Source organism: Rana temporaria, chromosome 3 (assembly GCF_905171775.1).
Source record: "Rana temporaria chromosome 3, aRanTem1.1, whole genome shotgun sequence".
Lineage (NCBI taxonomy): Eukaryota > Metazoa > Chordata > Amphibia > Anura > Ranidae > Rana > Rana temporaria.
This window is the reverse complement of record NC_053491.1, coordinates 479,287,588-479,307,233: the sequence shown is the minus strand read 5'-3', so window position 1 is coordinate 479,307,233 and position 19,646 is coordinate 479,287,588. Positions and strand designations below refer to the sequence as shown.

Sequence of the window (19,646 nt, the reverse complement as noted above, 5' to 3'; positions counted from 1 at the left end):
GTGATAGAGACCATAGAGTGTGCCGAGTATCTGCTGTGATAGAGACCATAGAGTGGTGCTGAGTATCAGTTGTAATAGAGACCGTAGAGTGACGCTGAGTACCTGCTGTGATAGAGACCATAGAGTGTGCCGAGTATCTGCTGTGATAGAGACCATAGAGTGATGCTGAGTATCTGCTGTGATAGAGACCATAGAGTGACGCTGAGTATTTGCTGTGATAGAGACCATAGAGTGTGCTGAGTATCTGCTGTGATGGAGACCATAGAGTGTGCTGAGTATCTGCTGTGATGGAGACCATAGAGTGATGCTGAGTATCTGCTGTGATGGAGAACTTAGAGTGACACTGTTTGGGGGGGATATGAAGAAGGGGGCAGTGCTGTGGAGAGGGGTGATGTGCAGGGGGTGATTTGAAAGGGGGGGGGAGTGCTGTGGAGGGGGAGGGGGGTTGTTAAGGGGGCAGTGCTGTGGGGGGGTAGATATAAAGGGGGCAGTGCTGTTGGGGGGTAGATATGAAGGGGACAGTGCTGTTGGGGGGTAGATATAAAGGGGGCAGTGCTGTGGGGGGTAGAGATAAAGGGGGCAGTGCTGTGGGGGAGTAGATATAAAGGGGGCAGTGCTGTTGGGGGGGGGAGAGATAAAGGGGGCAGTGCTGTGGGGGGTAGAGATAAAGGGGGCAGTGCTGTGGGGGGTAGATATAAAGGGGGCAGTGCTGTTGGGGGGGGTAGATATAAAGGGGGCAGTGCTGTTGGGGGGGGTAGATATAAAGGGGGCAGTGCTGTGGGGGGGAGAGATAAAGGGGGCAGTGCTGTTGGGGGGGTAGATATAAAGGGGGCAGTGCTGTTGGGGGGTAGATATAAAGGGGGCAGTGCTGTGGGGGGGGGGGTAGATATAAAGGGGGCAGTGCTGTTGGTGGGGGGGTAGATATAAAGGGGGCAGTGCTGTTGGGGGGGGTCGCTATAAAGGGGGCAGTGCTGTGGGGGGTAGATATAAAGGGGGCAGTGCTGTTGGGGGGTAGATATTAAGGGGGCAGTGCTGTGATGCATGCAATGACTCTTTAATGTAATACCCCTGCTTTAGAGTGATGCTGAGTATCCCACAGGTTCCTCATGGATCTGGAGTCCCGGGTAGATGATGACATCGTCATATCGGATATCTGTGACATCATCTATCACCATGCTGTCCATAACTTCCCCGTCTACAAGGATTATGTGCGCAACCAGCTGTACCAGGAGAAGACCTACAGCGAGCTCATGTGAGACCAATACCGCCATGTTCCACTTGCTTGCATGACCACACACAGCTCACCTGACCGCACTCCACTCACCTGACCGCACTCCACTCACTCGACCGCACTCCACTCTCCCGACCGCACTCCACTCACCTGACCTCGCTCCACTCACCCGACCGCACTTCCCTCACCCGACCGCACTCCACTCGCCCGACCGCACTCCACTCACCTGACCACACTCCACTCACCCGACCGCACTCCACTCACCCGACCACACTCCACTCACCCGACCGCACTCCACTCGCCCGACCGCACTCCACTCCCCCGACCCCACTCCACTCACCCGACCGCACTTCACTTACCCGACCGCACTTCACTCACCCGACCGCACTCCACTCGCCCGACCGCACTCCACTCACCTGACCGCACTCCACTCACCCGACCGCACTCCACTCACCCGACCGCACTCCACTCACCCGACCGCTCTCCACTCGCCTGACCGCACTCCACTCGCCTGACCGCACTCCACTCGCCCGACCGCACTCCACTCGCCCGACCACACTCCACTCGCCCGACCACACTCCACTCGCCCGACCACACTCCACTCACCCAACCGCACTCCACTCACCCGACCGCACTCCACTCACCCGACCACACTCCACTCGCCCGACCGCACTCCACTCGCCTGACCGCACTCCACTCACCCAACCGCACTCCACTCACCCGACCGCACTCCACTCACCCGACCACACTCCACTCACCCGACCACACTCCACTCGCCCGACCACACTCCACTCGCCTGACCACACTCCACTCACCCGACCATACTTCACTCACCCGACCATACTCCATTCTCCCGACCACTCTCCACTCGCCTGACCGTTCTCCACTCGCCTGACCGGTCTCCACTCGCCTGACCACACTCCTCCAGCCTGACCAAACTCCACCTGACCACATTTCCCATGCATGGCTGTCAATCTGAATTTGTCACTCTCCTTGGTCCGGCAGGGAGAAGAATCCGCAGTTCCATGCCATACTGTGCCGCTTGCAGGAGCTCCCGCAGTGCCAGCGCCTCCCCTTCATGTCTTTCCTGCTACTACCCTTCCAGAGGATCACCCGCATCAAGATGCTCATTGAGGTAGAGACTCCACCCTGAATATCCCCACCCATCCTAGATGACTCCTTCCTCACACCCTCCACTCCACCCACTCTGAACCTCCCAGTATCCTCCCCTCCACCCCACTCTGAGCCTCCCAGTATCCTCCCCTCCACCCCACTCTGAACCTCCCAGTATCCTCCCCTCCACCCCACTCTGAACCCCCCAGTATCCTCCACTCCACCCCACTCTGAGCCTCCCAGTATCCCCCCCTCCACCCCACTCTGTGCCTCCCAGTATCCCCCACTCCACCCCACTCTGAACCTCTCAGTATCCTCCCCTCCACCCCACTCTGAACCTCCCAGTATCCTCCCCTCCACCCCATTCTGAACCTCCCAATGTCTCCCACTCCAACCTACTCTGAACCCCCCAGTATCCTCCCCTCCACCCCACTCTGAACCTCCCAATGTCCTCCACTCCACCTTACTCTTAACCCCCCAGTATCCTCCACTCCACCCCACTCTGAACCTCATAGTATCCTCCACCCCACTCTGAACCTCCCAATGTCCTCCACTCCATCCTACTCTGAACCTTATAGTATCCTCCACCCCACTCTGAACCTCCCAATGTCCTCCACTCCACCCCACTCTGAACCTCCCAATGTCTCCCACTCCAACCTACTCTGAACCCCCCAGTATCCTCCACTTCACCCCACTCTGAACCTCCCAATGTCCTCCACTCCATCCTACTCTGAACCTTATAGTATCCTCCACCCCACTCTGAAACTCCCAATGTCCTCCACTCCATCCTACTCTGAAACTCCAAACGCCCCTTTTTACCCCAATCCGAACCTTTCCACAACCCTTATTCATCCCACTCTAAGCCTTTCCGTACCCCCCTCTCCACCCCACCCTGAAACTCCTTACACCCTTCACTCCACCCCACTCTGAACCTCCCACCCTTTTTACTCCTCTCCTCCTACCCCGATCCTTCACCATTCCTGCTCACACCTTCCTTCCATTGTGGTCTAACACTCTGATCCACCTATCCTCAAATCCAGCCAGTGATACTTGTTTTTTTTTATCTTCCGCAAAGAATATTCTGAAGAGGACAGAGGAGGGTTCAGATGCTGAACAGAACGCCAGCAAAGCCCTGGATGCCGTCTCCAAGGTACATACGTGTTACATGGATAAGGATGTGTTGCGTTTACATTGACATAGTGGGCCAGACACTCACAAAAACGGGCGTATATTTAGGCGGGCGTAGCGCCATCTCATATGCGCTACGCCGCCGTAAATCTGAGTGGCTCGTAAGGTCATCCACAAAGAACTTGCTCCCCATATGTGCCGCCGGCCCCCCCCCCCGGTAACGTAAATCTGCCGACGTAAGTCAGCGTAATTCAAGTAGGCTGGAGTGGGTGTGTTGTATGCTACTCTAGTATGACCCCCCACATAATTGACGCTTTTACGAAACGGCGCATGTATCCCAGTGCGCCTGCGCGAAATCACGTCGCAAATGTCAATGCTTTCGACGTGAACGTAACTTACGCAAAAGCCCTATTCGCGAACGATTTACGTAAACACGGAAAATTAGACCCTGTCCGACGTCCATACTTAACATTGCGTACGCCCTCTTAGAGCCAGGGGTAACGTTACGCTGAAAAAAGCCTTACGTAAACGACGTTAAAAATTGCGCCGGCCGACATACGTTTGAGAATCGGCGTATCTAGCTAATTTGCATACTCTACGCGGAAATCAGGGAAGCGCCACCTAGCGGCCAGCGTAAATATGCACCTAAGATCCGATGGCGTACTATCACGTACGTCGGTCGGATCTAGACCACATTCAGTCGTATCGTGTTTTGTGGATACAAACAAAGATACGACGGCGCATCGATGGAACTTACGCGGCGTATCTATTGACGTAACTCTTTGTGGATCTGGCCCAGTGTGTCTTGGAGGTGGGAGAGGAAAAGTCCCAAATCTATTCTATATATTTTATTTATATAGCTCTGACATATACATAGTGCTGTACAGAGAACACTGAGCTAGTCACATCAGTCTCTGCACCAGAGGAGCTTACACTCTAATGTCCCCCCCACAGTCACACACTATCATTATTATAGTTTTATATAGCTCCAACATATACCGCCAGTGCTGTACAGAGAACATTGACCAGTCACATGTACCAGAGGAGCTTACACTCTATTGTCAAACTGTCACACATTATTATTGTTATAATTTATATAGCTCTGACATACACCTCAGTGCTGTACAGAGAACACTGAGACAGTCACATCAGTCTGTACCAGAGGAGCTTACACTCTAATGTCCCCTCAAAGTCACACCAATTATTTACATTTATAAAGCTCTGACATATACCGCAGTGCTGTACAGAGAACACAGAGCCAGTCCATCAATCTCTGTACCAGAAGAGCTTACACTCTAATTTCCCCCCACAGTCACACACTATTATTATTATACATTTATATGGCTCCGACATATATACCGCAGTATAGAGAACACTGAGCCAATCACTGCTGAGACAGCACAGCAACGTCTCAATATTATTGCAGGCTCAGAAAACTACTGTCCGGGGTTGGAAGTTTGGCAGCAAGTATTCACGGCAACAAAGATTATATGGATATTTTCTCGTTTTTAATTTACTGTTCCCTGGCAGAATTTGCAATTTATAGCATTTTTTCCCGAATCTCGCAGATTATCACGGAGTGCAACCAGGAGGTTGGCCGCATGCGACAGACGGAGGAACTGATCCAACTCTCCTCCAAGATTGATTTTGACAAAATAAAGGTCAGTTACTTCCTGTTGATTTTTTTTTGCTGATGTATGTCATGGCAACATTTTTTTTACCTGTCATGGCACCTCAGGGGTGGAGCTTTGTGGCACAGGGAGGGGCTTTGTAGCTCCTCGGGACTGGGACATTAGTATTCCTTATTTTCTCGGGGGTGGAGCAATGGTGCTGCAGACAAAGTCTTGGAGGAGCCATGCTGAGGATCTGATGAGTCATGTGTAGGAGGGTTGGGTGGTATTCATCTCTAATGCATTTTACTTGCAGGCCATCCCGATCATTTCTCAGAGCCGGTTCCTAGAGAAGCAAGGGGAGCTGAACGAAGTGCAGCAGAAGGGGAGTTTGTTCGGCATCAAACCCACCAAACTGATCCCAGTCTACTTCTTCCTGTTCAATGATTTCCTATTGATCACCCAGAAGAAAGGGTACCAGACTCTCCTGTATTATCTTCTCTATCTGTGTCACTCTATCCTTCTCTTCTTTACCTTCTCTCTGTCCCTCCTTCTCAAAGTTCTACTCGTATTATCGTCTCTATTTTTGTCACTCCGTCCTTCTCTCATCTACATTCTCACGTCCCTCCTTCTCGAAGTTCTACTCGTATTATCTTCTCTATCTTTGTCACTCCGTCCTTCTTTCCTCTACCTTCTCTTTGTCCCTCCTTCTCAAAGTTCTACTCGTATTATCTTCTCTATCTTTGTCACTCCAATCCTTCTCTTCTTTACCTTCTCTCTGTCCCTCCTTCTCAAAGTTCTACTCGTATTATCTTCTCTATCTTTCTCACTCCATCCTTCTCTTCTTTACCTTCTCTATGTCCCTCCTTCTCAAAGTTCTACTTGTATTATCTTCTCTATCTTTGTCACTCCATCCTTCTCTTCTTTACCTTCTCTCTGTCCCTCCTTCTCAAAGTTCTACTCGTATTATGTTCTCTATTTTTGTCACTCCGTCCTTCTCTCCTCTACCTTCTCCATGTCCCTCCTTCTCAAAGTTCTACTCGTCTTATCTTCTCTATCTTTGTCACAAAGTCCTTCTCTCTTCTATCTTCTCTATGTGTCTCCTTCTCAAAGTTCTACTTGTATTATCTTCTCTATCTTTGTCACTCCGTCCTTCTCTCCTCTACCTTCTCCATGTCCCTCCTTCTCAAAGTTCTCGTATTATGTTCTCTATTTTTGTCACTCCGTCCTTCTCTCCTCTACCTTCTCCATGTCCCTCCTTCTCAAAGTTCTACTCGTCTTATCTTCTCTATCTTTGTCACTCCGTCCTTCTCTCCTCTACCTTCTCCATGTCCCTCCTTCTCAAAGTTCTACACCTCTTATCTTCTCTATCTTTGTCACTAAGTCCTTCTCTCTTCTTTCTTCTCTATGTGTCTCCTTCTCAAAGTTCTACTTGTATTATCTTCTCTATCTTTGTCACTCCGTCCTTCTCTCCTCTACCTTCTCCATGTCCCTCCCTCTCAAAGTTCTACACCTCTTATCTTCTCTATCTTTGTCACTAAGTCCTTCTCTCTTCTATCTTCTAAATGTGTCTCCTTCTCAAAGTTCTACTTGTATTATCTTCTCTATCTTTGTTACTCTGTCCTTCTCTCCTCTACCTTCTCTATGTCCTCCTTCTCAAAGTTCTACTCCTATTATTTCAGCTCTGACCGGCATGTCGTTGTGGATTATGCTCACCGTTCTCTGGTTCAACTTCAGTCCTGCCCTACAATGGAGAACAGCTTCTTCCTCACCCTACTGGAGAACCACCAGGGCAAAACCTGTGACCGGCTCTTTAAGGCACCAACACAGTGAGTAGGCCCCTCCAAATATCGGGTGACACAGTATGTCCTCCTCCTGCAGGGCAACACATATAGAAGTGGATAGGAGTCTGCAAAAAATAGAACAACACTCCTAAAACCACATCTGTATAGGGTCGAGTTTGTGAAAAAATGAAGAGTCAAAGACTCTGGGTCGGACTTTGTAGGCAAGATAGACGAGAGTATAATGAAAAAAAAAATATTTGATTAATAACGAATCGCTCACAAACAGGTCAAGTATAGAAAGAGTTAAAAAACATACATTAAACCCAGAAAGATACATAAAACTATGATGTGAACAAAGGTTGACACCAAATGGACAGCAGTGAGGCCCTGTCAGTCAACGCGTTGTCGCTTCCCCAGGACACGCTTGGGGATGATCGAAAAGAACAGGTCTCACTATTTATGATAAAACACATCAGTCAGACATTATATACTAATAACATACAAAAAAAAAAACATTAGTCGCTGCATATCCAAAGGACATGCACACAATGCCCATATATATGTCTGTTCTCCTCCTGCAGGGCGACACATATAGAAGGAGAAATTAGTCTGTTTTTCCTCCTGCAGGGTGACACATATAGAAGGGTATAGGAGTCTGTCCACCTCTTGCAGGGTGACACATATAGAAGGAGATATGAGTCTGTTCTCCTCCTGTAGGGTTACACATATAGGAGATATGAGTATGTTCTCCTCCTGCAGGGTGACACATATAGAAGGAGATATGAGTCTGTCCACTCTTGCAGGGTGACACATATAGACGGGGTCAATGATCTGTCATATAATTGTTTTTACTCAGGTCTGACTTGCAACGTTGGGCTGGGAGCGTTTGCCCAGTAAGAACGATGACTGTTATCCGGCCAGAGTGACACGATATACGAGGACTGGGGTGAGTTTGCTTTCTGTGATTTTCAGTGTCCCTTCATCGAGATTGGTTTTCTGTAGATCATTGTGATGATAGTTGTCTGGCCTTCATCCTAATCAATGGGGTCGGGGACATATAAATTGGATAGAAGCCTTTCGAGAATATGGTTGATGTCCTTGGGAGGGGAGGTGAGTCTGCCTTGAGTGTCTTTCAAGGCTGGAATATGGGTAGGGGTGTTGATGTCCCCTCCTTAGGCAGGCCAGTAGATTTCCTTGCCTTGTTACCGAATTTGTGATATTGGAGGTTCTAATAGAGATTTATGGATTTTTTCTTGAGCCTCTGCCCATATATCAAAGTAAGATTTGGCCTCTCTCCAAGCCTTCCTGTGGTCTGGGGAGCTTTGCTGTGCTAACTGCATTTTGCGCTTGAGCGTAGGACTGCACTCGCTTTACTGTACGGGTTTGAGACAGTGGCCCGGATTCAGATACATTGGTGTATCTTTTGGTGGGGCGTAACGTATCTCAGATACGTTACGCCGCCGGAAAAGAGGGCGCAAGTTCTGTATGCAAAAAGAACTTACCCCCTAAGTTACGGCGGGTGTAACGTCTGTGATTCGGCGTAAGCCCGCCTAATTCAAATGGGGATGATGTGGGCGTGTTTTTATTTAAATGAATGGATGACCCCGTGTACTTTACGTTATTTTACGAACTGCGCATGCGCCGTTCGTGAAAAAATCCAGAGTGCCCATGCTCGAAATTACGCCGCAAATCGTCATTGCTTTAGATGTGAAACGTAACTTACATACAGCCCTATTCGCGAACGACTTACGCAAACGACGTAAACTTTTCAAAACTCGACGCTGGGAACGACGTCCATACTTAACATAGGATACCCCTCATATAGCAGGGGTAACTTTACGCCGGAAAACGCCCTAACGTAAAAAAATGCGCCGGGCGGACGTACGTTTCTGAATCGGCGTATCTACCTAATTAGCATATTTCATCGCGTAAATATACGGAAGCGCCACCTAGCGGCAGAGTAAATATGCAGCCTAAGATACGACGGTGTAAGACACTTACGCCGGTCGGATCTTAGGTGAAATTCTGGCGTATCTCGCTTTCTGAAAACAGAAAGAAGTAACGCCGGCGCTTCGTAGCACTTACGTGGCGTATAAATAGATACGACGTAAAGGCTATCTGAATCCGGCCCAGACTTTTTATATCTCCCGAGAAAGCTAGGATCTTCTTCGCCTCTCAAAAGAGGTTAGGGTTGTCACTATATACTGAATTGGTGGCTACGTAATCCTCCCATGTTCTTTTTCTGATTTTGTGGAGTTCTTGAGTTATGTAGATATGAAGGGAAGCGCCATGTTTTGACTGTATTCTGGGGCGTGATTGGTGATTGCCATTTCGTGGATGTGGGGGTCAAATGTGTGTTTCAGAAGGGTGGAATTACAGAAGAGGTAATTGATTTTCGATAGGGAATGGTGCGGAGGAGAAAAGAAAGTCAAGTCCTTCAAGTCACCACCGATTAGAAGTGGTAGGATGTATGGAGGGGGCAAGGTGGGATGTCAATTGTTGGAAGAAATGTTTTGAAGGGCAGTTTGGGGCATAGACATTTGTGAGGACCCATAGTAGGCTTCACCCTTCTTGTCAATATGCGTCCGTCTGTGTCGCGCCTAGCGAACGAGACAACGTCGCAGGGTAATTTTTTAATGTAGAAGTATGGGTACTCCTGCTTTTCCTTGACTGCTGCCGAGCAGGGAACTTGACCCACCCATAGTTTATACATACGAGGGAAATCTGCCTCATCATAATGTGTTTCCTGTAATAGAGCTATGGTCTGCTTTGAGGCAATTTAAGTATCGTAGGATAGCCATGCGTTTATGGGGGGGAGCGGAGTCCCTTGACATTCCAAGAAATAATTTTCATATTAAACTGGCGTTAGAGAGAGGGTTTTGAATGTATGGTAGATAGAATAAAGTTAAATTCAGAAGGAGGATGAACTGAAGTAACCCAGGTGCTACCTAATAGTTGGGGCGATAGAAAGAGGTGCTTGCCTCTTGAGAGGTAGGTATTGGAGGGGTGATTAGTCCAATAAAAAACAAGGAGAGGTAACAAGCTAAAACAACAACAGAATGTGTGGAGTCTTGACTTCTCTTTTTTCCACATGTGTACTACCATAAATGGACAGTTACCGGAGATGCACGCGACCATTGACCTTTGAGGGGTGCCCCATAAGGGCGAGTTGGACGATAAGGTCATGGGATGCATCCCTACCGTTGAAACTTCAAGGGGGGGATGTGAAAGAACGCTCCGATAAGGCTGTGGACGGAGAAGCAAGAGGAACAGAGTTATAAGGCATAGTTGCATAACAATTAACAGATAAGTAATCATCTGACAACGAGGTAGTACTAGAGGTTCAGTTAGGCTAAAGGAGGTACAACAAAGAGCAATAGTTTAGAGGATCAAAACTTGCATTGGAAGGTAGATGATGCAGTTCCAGTGGTGAGGAGAAATATGCGCTGAACTCAGCGAGGTTTGGTGTGGCTGGGGTCATGCGAGGCCTCTTCGAGGGGTTCTTCCTCGGGTTGTGTGCTGGTCTCTGGTGCCTGGAAGGCAAGGAGACACTGTGTGCTGAGGGGGATCCAGAGATATGTGGAGATAGGTCTGGAGGTAAGGGATGCTTCTTCCGGATGTGAGAACATTTTTTGGTTCACCAGAGGGGTCAGTAAAACAAAGTATTGCGGAGGTAAGCCAAGGTGAATTTCACCCCTTCTTGGAAAATGGACTGCACATACAGGTCAAGGCGTTTCTATCGCCTTGACACTTCTTGAGAATAGTCTGCAATCATATAGAAGTTTGTGGCATCCAGTTGAAGGGCTTTGGAGTTCTTGTGGGCGGGGGGTAGAGGACATCAGGAGGACCACTCTGTCTGAGTAGTTGAGGTATGGACTATGACAGAGCAAGGAGAGTGACAGTGATTGAAAGGGGGAGACCCAGGCGGTTTGGTCCTCTCCACCAGGCTCATGTGATGTGATCCCCAGGGCTGCTGGTATACGGGCAGTTTGGCAGACCTACCTGCAGCATGCTAGATGTAATGATTAAGGGAGACCTATTATGCTCAAAGTTGTTCCGGCGAGAGCGGTTTTCGAGGTCATCAAGCTTCTCGAGCATGAACTGTTGGGTTAGTCTGTATTGCTGGTCATTCGCCTAAGAGGTTTGGAGCTCATCTTCAATGTCTGATATGCGGTGCTCCAGCTCAGACAACCATTTTGTGTGATCTCCTAGTTCTTTCCTTAATTGTGTAATACCTGAAGCAGACTGCTCGATCTACCGTGGCTGTAATCGTAAGTGAGAGCAGAGCTGCTACAGTCTGAGCTATTTTTGCATATTGTTCCTCTGGGGAGAGTGTGCTCTGTAGCTGCAACTTGTCCTGTCTCTGCACAGCCTGTTTGCATGTGCTCTCTATCTGCCAGATTGGCTGCTGACTTAGCAGGAAGAGGATGGCTCAGAGCAATCACCTCGCAGTTTTTATTTTTTGCACAAAAAAAGACAGAACACTATTTTTTTTTTTTTTTTTACATTGTGCTATATCAAACCCCCCCCCCCCCAAATATAAAATAACACATTTCTTCCTCAGTTTAGGCCAATATATATTCTTCTACATATTTTTGGTAAACAAAATCGCAATAAGCGTATATTGATTGGTTTGCGCAAAAGTTATCGCATCTACAAAATAAGGGATAGATTTTATTATTATAATTTTTTTTTAACTAGTAATGGCGGTGATCTGTGTTTTTTTATTTTTTTGTGGGATTGCGGCAAACAGATCGGGCCCTTTTGACACTTTTATTGGACCAGTGACATTTATACAGCGATCAGTGCTATAAAAATGCACTGATTGCAGTATAGATATCACTGGCAGGAAAGGGGTTAAACACTAGGGGGTGATCAAGGGGTTAAATGTTCCCTAGGGTGGTGTTCCTAACTGTGGGAGTAGGGGACTGACTGAGGAGACAACATATCGCTGTTTCTGATCACTAGGAATAGATGATCTCTCTCTACTCCCCTGACAGAACGTGGATGTTTGTTTACACTGGCAGATCCCCGTTCTGCCTCTTTGTGGACAAATCGCGGGTGGCCGGCGGACATCGAGTCTGCTGGACCCGCTGATTGTCTTCCCCGCTAGCGAATGTGCACACGCGTGTGCGGGCATGCCCACAGATCGCCGTGCACGCGCCCGACGTACAATGATGGCGATTGTTTGCCAAACCTGCTAAAAGCTTGTTTAAAGCATCAGCTATCACTACTATTAAGATCTGTGGTTTGCCCAGGTTGGCTCAGAGCGTGCTGGTTCTGCCCCTCCTTGTTGCTCAGATTGTCGCTCTTTTTATACGTCTCTGATCTAACGCCCTTTTCCATTCATCACCAGATTGTCCCCAGGTACATTGCGTGGAGCAGTACACCGCCGTGCAGGCCGATGAGCTGAACCTGGAGCCCTCTGACATCATTAATGTGCTGCGCAAAACATCTGAAGGTGAGTGCTAAAAAAAAAGGGATATAAGGAAGTGCAATAGGACCGAGTGCTAATAAATATGTGTGATTGGTGTGAAATGGAGAACATTGGGTTCATCTGGAATAAATCACACCCGTAGTTCAGAAGTTTGCTTATCTGCTTATAACTGGGTAACCTACCGTATTTATCGGCGTATATCGCGCACTATTTTCCCCTAAAATAAGGGGAAAATCGTGGGTGCGCGATATACGCCAATAGCCGCTTCCCGCTTCCCGTGCTCAGTTTGAAATCCTGCGCCGACATATACCGAGTGCAGTACACTCGGGTACATTCGGCTAGTCTCGGCTTCGCTCGTGCTCACGCATAAACGTCACAGAGCGTGAGCGCGAGCGAAGCCGAGCCTTGCCGAATGTACCCGAGTGTACTGCACTCGGTATATGTCGGCGGAGGCGTTCGAACTGGAGAAGCCGGGAGGACACCATCGAGGCCCGCAGACGGACGCCGGAACCGGACGATGGACGCTGGGAAGACACCATAGTAATAAAATCATATAACATTTTTTTTTACAGGAATTTCGGGAGGAACTTTAGGGGTGCGCGGTATACGCGAGAGCGCGTTATACCGTGATAAATACGGTAATCTATAATGACAACTTACATACCTAAAGGTTTTTAGATTTATAAAACAGTATATGCCCAAATCTCTATCAAGCCCCCCCCCCATCCTTAAATGAATCAACCCCCCCCAACTCAAATGAATCAATCCCCCTACCCAAATGAAACCCCCCCATCTCAAATGAATCACCCCTCCCAACTGAAATGAAACCCCCCCCATCTCAAATTAAATTAACCCCCCCCCCCCCAACTCAAATGAATCAATCCCCCAACTCAAATGAAACCCCTCAATCTCAAATGAATCAATCCTCCCAACTCAAATGAAACCCCCCCCCCCATCTCAAATGAATCAAACCCCCCAACTCAAATGAAACCCCCCCCATCTCAAAATGAATCAAACCCCCTCAACTCAATGAAACCCCTCAATCTCAAATTCTCACTTCCTGTTCTTCTGTCTGTAACTACACACAGTAATGCGAGGCTTTCTCCCTGGTGTGGAGTGTCGTGCTCGCCCCCTCCTTTGAAACTACAGGAGAGTCAGGACGCTCTCTACGTTGCAGATAGAGAAAGGAGCTGTGTGTTAGTGGGCGTCCTGACTCTCCTGTAGTCCAAGGGAGGGGGCGAGCACGGACACTCCACACCAGGGAGAAAGCCTTGCATTACTGTGTGAAGTTACAGACAGAAGAACAGGAAGTGAGGATTTTTTAGAAGAAATAAGGACGTTTAAAAGCTAAATGGAAGGATGAGGTAAGTGAAGGAGGAGTGCACTAAGGTAAAGGAAGCTATTTAGGAAAAAAATTGTACCTTTACCACCCCTTTAAAATCAAGAAATAAAAACATTTTGCAACCTAGAATGCTGCAGATCACAAGAAAATATTATTTATTTATTTATTTTTTTAAATATTGTATGCAGATGTGTATTACTTGACTGACTGGCTTTACTGACTGTTTTTTCATCCTCAGGTTGGTATGAAGGTATCGGCTTTCCGATGGCAAGAAGGGATGGTTTCCCGCCCGCTACGTACAGGAGATTACCAATGAGCACGTCAGGAGGAGGAACCTTCGGGAGCGATATCGAGTCCTGCAGGCTGCACGGCAGATAGTCATCCAGACTAATGACGTCAAGAAGAAATCTAGTTCAGCTTGAGCCCTCGAGTTACATTATTGGGCCAAGCAAACACCGATAGATGTTTGGACCTAACATGAGGCTGGGTTTTATTGTGCAACCATCGAAGAAGGAAAAAGATGCTTGGTTCTACAACCAGCCGGAAAAAGCTGAAGGTCGATTTGAGGATTGGCCAGAAAACTGCTGCTAGCTTTTCTGTCTACAGTTGGATGTTTATTGGAGGAGCACAAATGTCCCATAAAAGGGGACCAACTTAATTTTAAGCACAAGTAGTGACCAAGGATCTCTGAGAATTTCCAGGTCTCCTGAAGAGTTGGAAATTTTGTGTTGGGCTTCAAAGGAGTTTCTTCTTGCCACTTTGCTTTCATTTCAATCAACGTTCACGTAGTCCTTTTCTGATCTTCAAAGTGATCAAATTTGGCCTTGGATCTTCTTCATGCAGGCTAATGGAAGGGAAACTAAAACAGTGCCACAATGTAAAGGAAATAAATTGTCTAATCTTAGATAGTGAACCTTATCATAGTTTAGTTGCACAACCTTGTTACTTTCACATCAGCCAGGACCAGTGTGGAAGAGCAAAACTGAGAAACGTGTTTGCTTGGCACTCCGTTAAGGGGCCACCAAGCTTTGGCCAAATAAATTCTCGTATTTTATTTCCAAAAGTATTAAGTGACTGGACACCTAAAAGATTTTAAGACTGCCTTCATTCATAGGACAAGAAAAAATCCCGAATCATTTGGAGCTAGTTTTCGGCTTGTTGAATGAGGTCAAAAATTGTTCTCAAGTCCAACTTTGACTTGAACAAGGTCGACTTTGACATCAAAAGGCCCTTTCAGGGTTAATAAACCTAATAACATTTGTTTTTAAAGGACTTAAAGAAAAGGATGTTTTTCAGGAAATAATTTCAACATCTTGGCAAAACCTTGAACCTTGAAACCTTGAAAATTGTTCTCAAGTCCAACTTTGACTTGAACAAGGTCGACTTTGACATCAAAAGGCCCTTTCAGGGTTAATAAACTTAATAACATTTGTTTTTAAAGGACTTAAAGAAAAGGATGTTTTGCAGGAAATAATTTCAACATCTTGGCAAAACCTTGGACACCTCCCATGGTAGACTTGTCAATCGCTTCGTAGACCAGTTTCGTTGTGGTGTTACGGAGATCATGGATCGTGGACCAAGGTTCCCAGGTTAGACTCAAAACAGTCCTACTCAACTTTTGTAGTCAAGGACCGGACAGCCACATGTTCTGATTTTATTGCCAAATGCATCCAAACCTAAGCATATGACCATAGACTCTCAAAAACCTAACCAACTTTCTCATTACGAAAAGAGAAATCTAAGAAAATCCACGATCTTAGACTTTGATACTGGGGTGGAAATTTCATAATGTTCTCTCTCAATCTTCACTGAGCTGTGTTATTAAAAAACAAAAAGATCATCAGACTTTTCTGGGCATAAAAAACCTTTATGATCTTGAATTTCTTGACGAGGACCTAGTACACAAGGCTAACTTGCTGGATACAAGGTCGCTGTTGTGTGTGTTTTAGACTGTTGCATGATGTCTATCTTCTTTTAGACCTTTTTTCACCAGTAGTGAGGCTTTCATTACAATGCCAACTGGAATATCAAGAAACGTTTACTCTTCCCGGATTTAAAAATGAACTTTGGTTTTGGTCTTGACAAGGACCTGGTACACAAGGCTAACTTGTAGGGTGTGAGGTCGCTGCTGTGTGATTAGATCTTAGACCGTTCCATGGTGTCTATCTTCTCTTAGACCAGTTTCACCAGTGGTGAGGCCTACTCTTCCGGGATTTACAAGGAACCTTTCATTTCAGTATTGATGAGGCCTGGAACAAAGGGCTAACTTGCAGGATACAAGGTCGTTGTTGTGTGGTCATATCTTAGACTGTTCCATGGTGTCTATCTTCTCTTAGACCAGTTTTACCAGTGGTGAGACCTTCATGTCAATGCAAACTGGTAAGGATATCAAGGAACGTTTACTCTTTCAGGATTTACAAGGAACCTTTGATTTCAATCTTGATGAGGACCTCGTACATGGGGCTAACTTGCAGGATACAAGGTCACTGTTGCATGGTCATATCCTACACTGTCCCTTGGTGTCTATCTTCTCTTAGACCAGTTCCACCAGTGGTGAGGCTTTCATGTCAGTGCAAACTGGTAAAGATATTAAGGAACGTTTACTCTTCAGTATTTACAAGGAACCTTTCATTTCAGTCTCGATAAGGCCTGGAATAAAGGGCTAACATGCAGGATACAAGGTCGTCGTTGTGTGGTCATATCTTAGACTGTTCCATGGTGTCTATCTTCTCTTAGACCAGTTCCACCAGTGGTGAGACCTTCATGTCAATGCAAACTGGTAAGGATATCAAGGAACGTTTACTCTTTCAGGATTTACAAGGAACCTTTGATTTCAGTCTTGATGAGGACCTCGTTCATAGGGCTAACTTGAAGGATGCAAGGTCGTTGTTGCGTTGTTACATCTTAGACTGTTCCATGATGTCTGTCTTCTCTTAGACCAGTTCCACCAGTGGTGAGACTTTCATGTCAACACAAACAGTTAAAGATATAGAAGTTTACTCTGCCAGGATTTACAAAGCTGTCTAATTTTATAAATCACCTAAAGACCGAGAAGAACAAATTTAAGGACAATGCCCTGATCAGTGTTTATCTGGAACTTACAAATTCATCTCATGTATGGAAATGTTCACACTGCCAGTTTGAATGGACTGTAATACAAAAGAAGGATTTTCCATCGGGTTTTTGTTCATGGTTGGATTATGGGAGTTGAATGTGAGGGGCGACAGAAATGGGGGGGGGGGTCTTTTGTGTGTCATGCAGGGAAAAAATGTGCTGTATATTTTGAAACTGCCAAAAACATTGTCTTGTAACGTTATTTCAAGTTATTTCTTGTCAAGTGAAGTAAAATTTTTCCTCTGCTGGATTTGTCTATTGTTATGTGTGGAGGGAAGGTTGACTTGGCTTAACCACTTCAGCCCCAGACCATTTGGCTGGCCAAAGACCAGAGCACTTTTTGCGATTCGGCACTGCGTCGCTTTAACTGACAATTGCGCGGTCGTTTTGCGACGTGGCTCCCAAACAAAATTGACGTCCTTTTTTTTTTCCACAAATAGAGCTTTCTTTTGGTGGTATTTGATCACCTCTGCGGTTTTAATTTTTTGCGCTATAAACAAAAATAGAGCGACAATTTTGAAAAAAAGCAATATTTTTTTCTACTTTTTGCTATCGTAAATATCCCCAATTTTTTTTTTAAAAAAAAAGCTGATTTTTTCTCAGTTTAGGCCGATGTGTATTCTTCTTTATATTTTTGGTAAAAAAAAGAAAATCGCAATAAGTGTATATTGATTGGTTGCATCTAGGGTTGTCCCGATGCCGATACTTGTACTGTCAGCGGTGATCAGTGCATGGGGAAGTTACAAGTTCCTCTTCTCTCTCTCCCCCCTGCGCGCGGCTTTCAGCTGCTTTCAAATCAGCGGTGATCGGTGCTTGTAATTCCCCCACACACGATCACCGCTGACTGTCACATGTCCTCCTCCAGCCCCCCTCCGTTTTGCTGCAGTTTCCCTCCCTTCATGTCCCCGCCGTGTTTCTCTCTCTCCCCGTGTTTCTCTCTCCCGCCGTGTATTCTGCCTTGTATTTCTCTGTGTATCCCGTCGTGTATTCCTCCGTGTATCTCGCCGTGTTTCTCTCTCCTTCCGTGCTCCTCCTCCACCCCCTGGAACTGTCAGGATGGAGAACGGGGTAGGAGCCGGTAATCCGGCTCCTTACTGCTCCGAATGTCTATTCACATAACTGAAACATTGTAAACTGTGATTACAATGTTTCAGTTTATGAATGAAGAGAAGACGCTGTCTTCTCTGCATTCATTTTCAGCGCAGCTGAGGCTGCTGAGAAAGGGACTGGGGAATCTGTGTCCTTAGTCCCTTTTCCTGTCTCAGAGGGGAGATGTCAGAGGTCTGTTAAGACCCCTGATATCTCACCAAAGCCCCCCAACAGGGCTGAAAAATAAATAAATAAATAAAAAACAATAAAAAATATTATTGTAGAAAAAAATAAAATAAAAAACACACTGGCACGGTCCACCCCCCCCCCCCCTAAAAAAAATAAAGCATTATAAATAAAAAAAATTGTAAAAAATGTAAAAAAAATTGTTAAAGATAAAAAAAAAAACTACTGACACATGTGCCACTGTCACATGAGATTAAAAAAAGTATCGGTATTCGGATTCGGTGAGTACTTGAAAAAAAGTATCGGTACTTGTACTCGGTCCTAAAAAAGTGGTATCGGGACAACCCTAGTTGCGTCTACAAAATAGGGCATAGTTTTATGGCATTTTTATTATTATTATTTTTTTATTACTGGTAATGGGGGGTGATCTGCGATTTCCTTTTTTTATTGTGACTGCGACTTTATGGCGGACACTTCGGACACTTTTGACACATTTTTGGGACCATTGTTATTTTTACAGCGATCGGTGCTATAAGAATGCACTGATTACTGTGAAAATTACACTGGCAGTGAAGGGGTTAACCACTAGGTGGCGCCGAAGGGGTTAAGTGTGTCCTAGGGAGTGATTCTAACTGTGAGGGGGAGGAGCTACCAGTGACACGTCACTGATCGCTGTTCCCAATCACAGGGAACATTCGATCAGTGACATGTCACTAGGCAGAACAGGGGAATGCCTTGTTTACAAAGGCATCCCTCTGTTCTGCCTTTGCCGTCAGGAACCATCCAAAAAAAGTCACGGAGCCTTAAACAAAATCACTGGTGTCAGATAGTGGCGGAGGAAGCGGTGCTGAATCAGTAATCTGTATATAAGGTGAGAGATAGTGGAGTAATATCAGGGCAGATATTTGCAGTGACTTCTAAGGAATTTTCAAGGTGACAATATGAAGAATTTTCTAGGAAGGAGGCAGGGAAATGTCATTTACAGTATATATAAAGTGGAATACAAATGAAGTCATAGAGGCCCGGATTCTGAAAAGAGATACACCGTCGTATCTCTGAGTCCGGCCGTCGTATCTATGCGCCTGATTCATAGAATCAGTTACGCATAGATAAGCATTAGATCCGACCAGCGTAAGGCTCTTACGCCGTCGGATCTTAAATGCATTTTTTTTTTGGGCCGCTAGGTGTCGCCGACGTCGTTTTCCCCGTCGAGTATGCAAATTAGCGAGATACGCGAATTCCCGAACGTATGCGTGGCCGACGCAGTGAAGTTACAACGTTTACGTTAGGCTTGTCCCGGCGTAAAGTTGCCCCTGGGTATATGAGGCGCAGCCAATGTTAAGTATGCCCGTCATACCTGCGTCGAAATTTGAAAATTTACGTCGTTTGCGTAAGTCGTCCGTGAATAGGGCTGGACTGCATTTACGTTCACGTCGAAACCAATGACGTCCTTGCGACGTCATTTGGAGCAATGCACCCTGGGATATTCTTCGGACGGCGCATGCGCATTAGGTTCGGCGCGGGAACGCGCCTAATTTAAATGCTATACGCCCCCTACCCGCCTAATTTGAATTAGGCGGGCTTGCGCCGGGGGATTTGCGTTACGCCTCCG

At 46.5% G+C, this 19,646-nt stretch overlaps 1 pseudogene; it reads left to right on the top strand.

The window, feature by feature from the left end:
• Positions 1–17,009, top strand: part of LOC120933653 — an 80,377-nt pseudogene extending 63,368 nt beyond the window's left edge.
• The last annotated feature ends 2,637 nt before the right edge of the window (positions 17,010–19,646 follow it).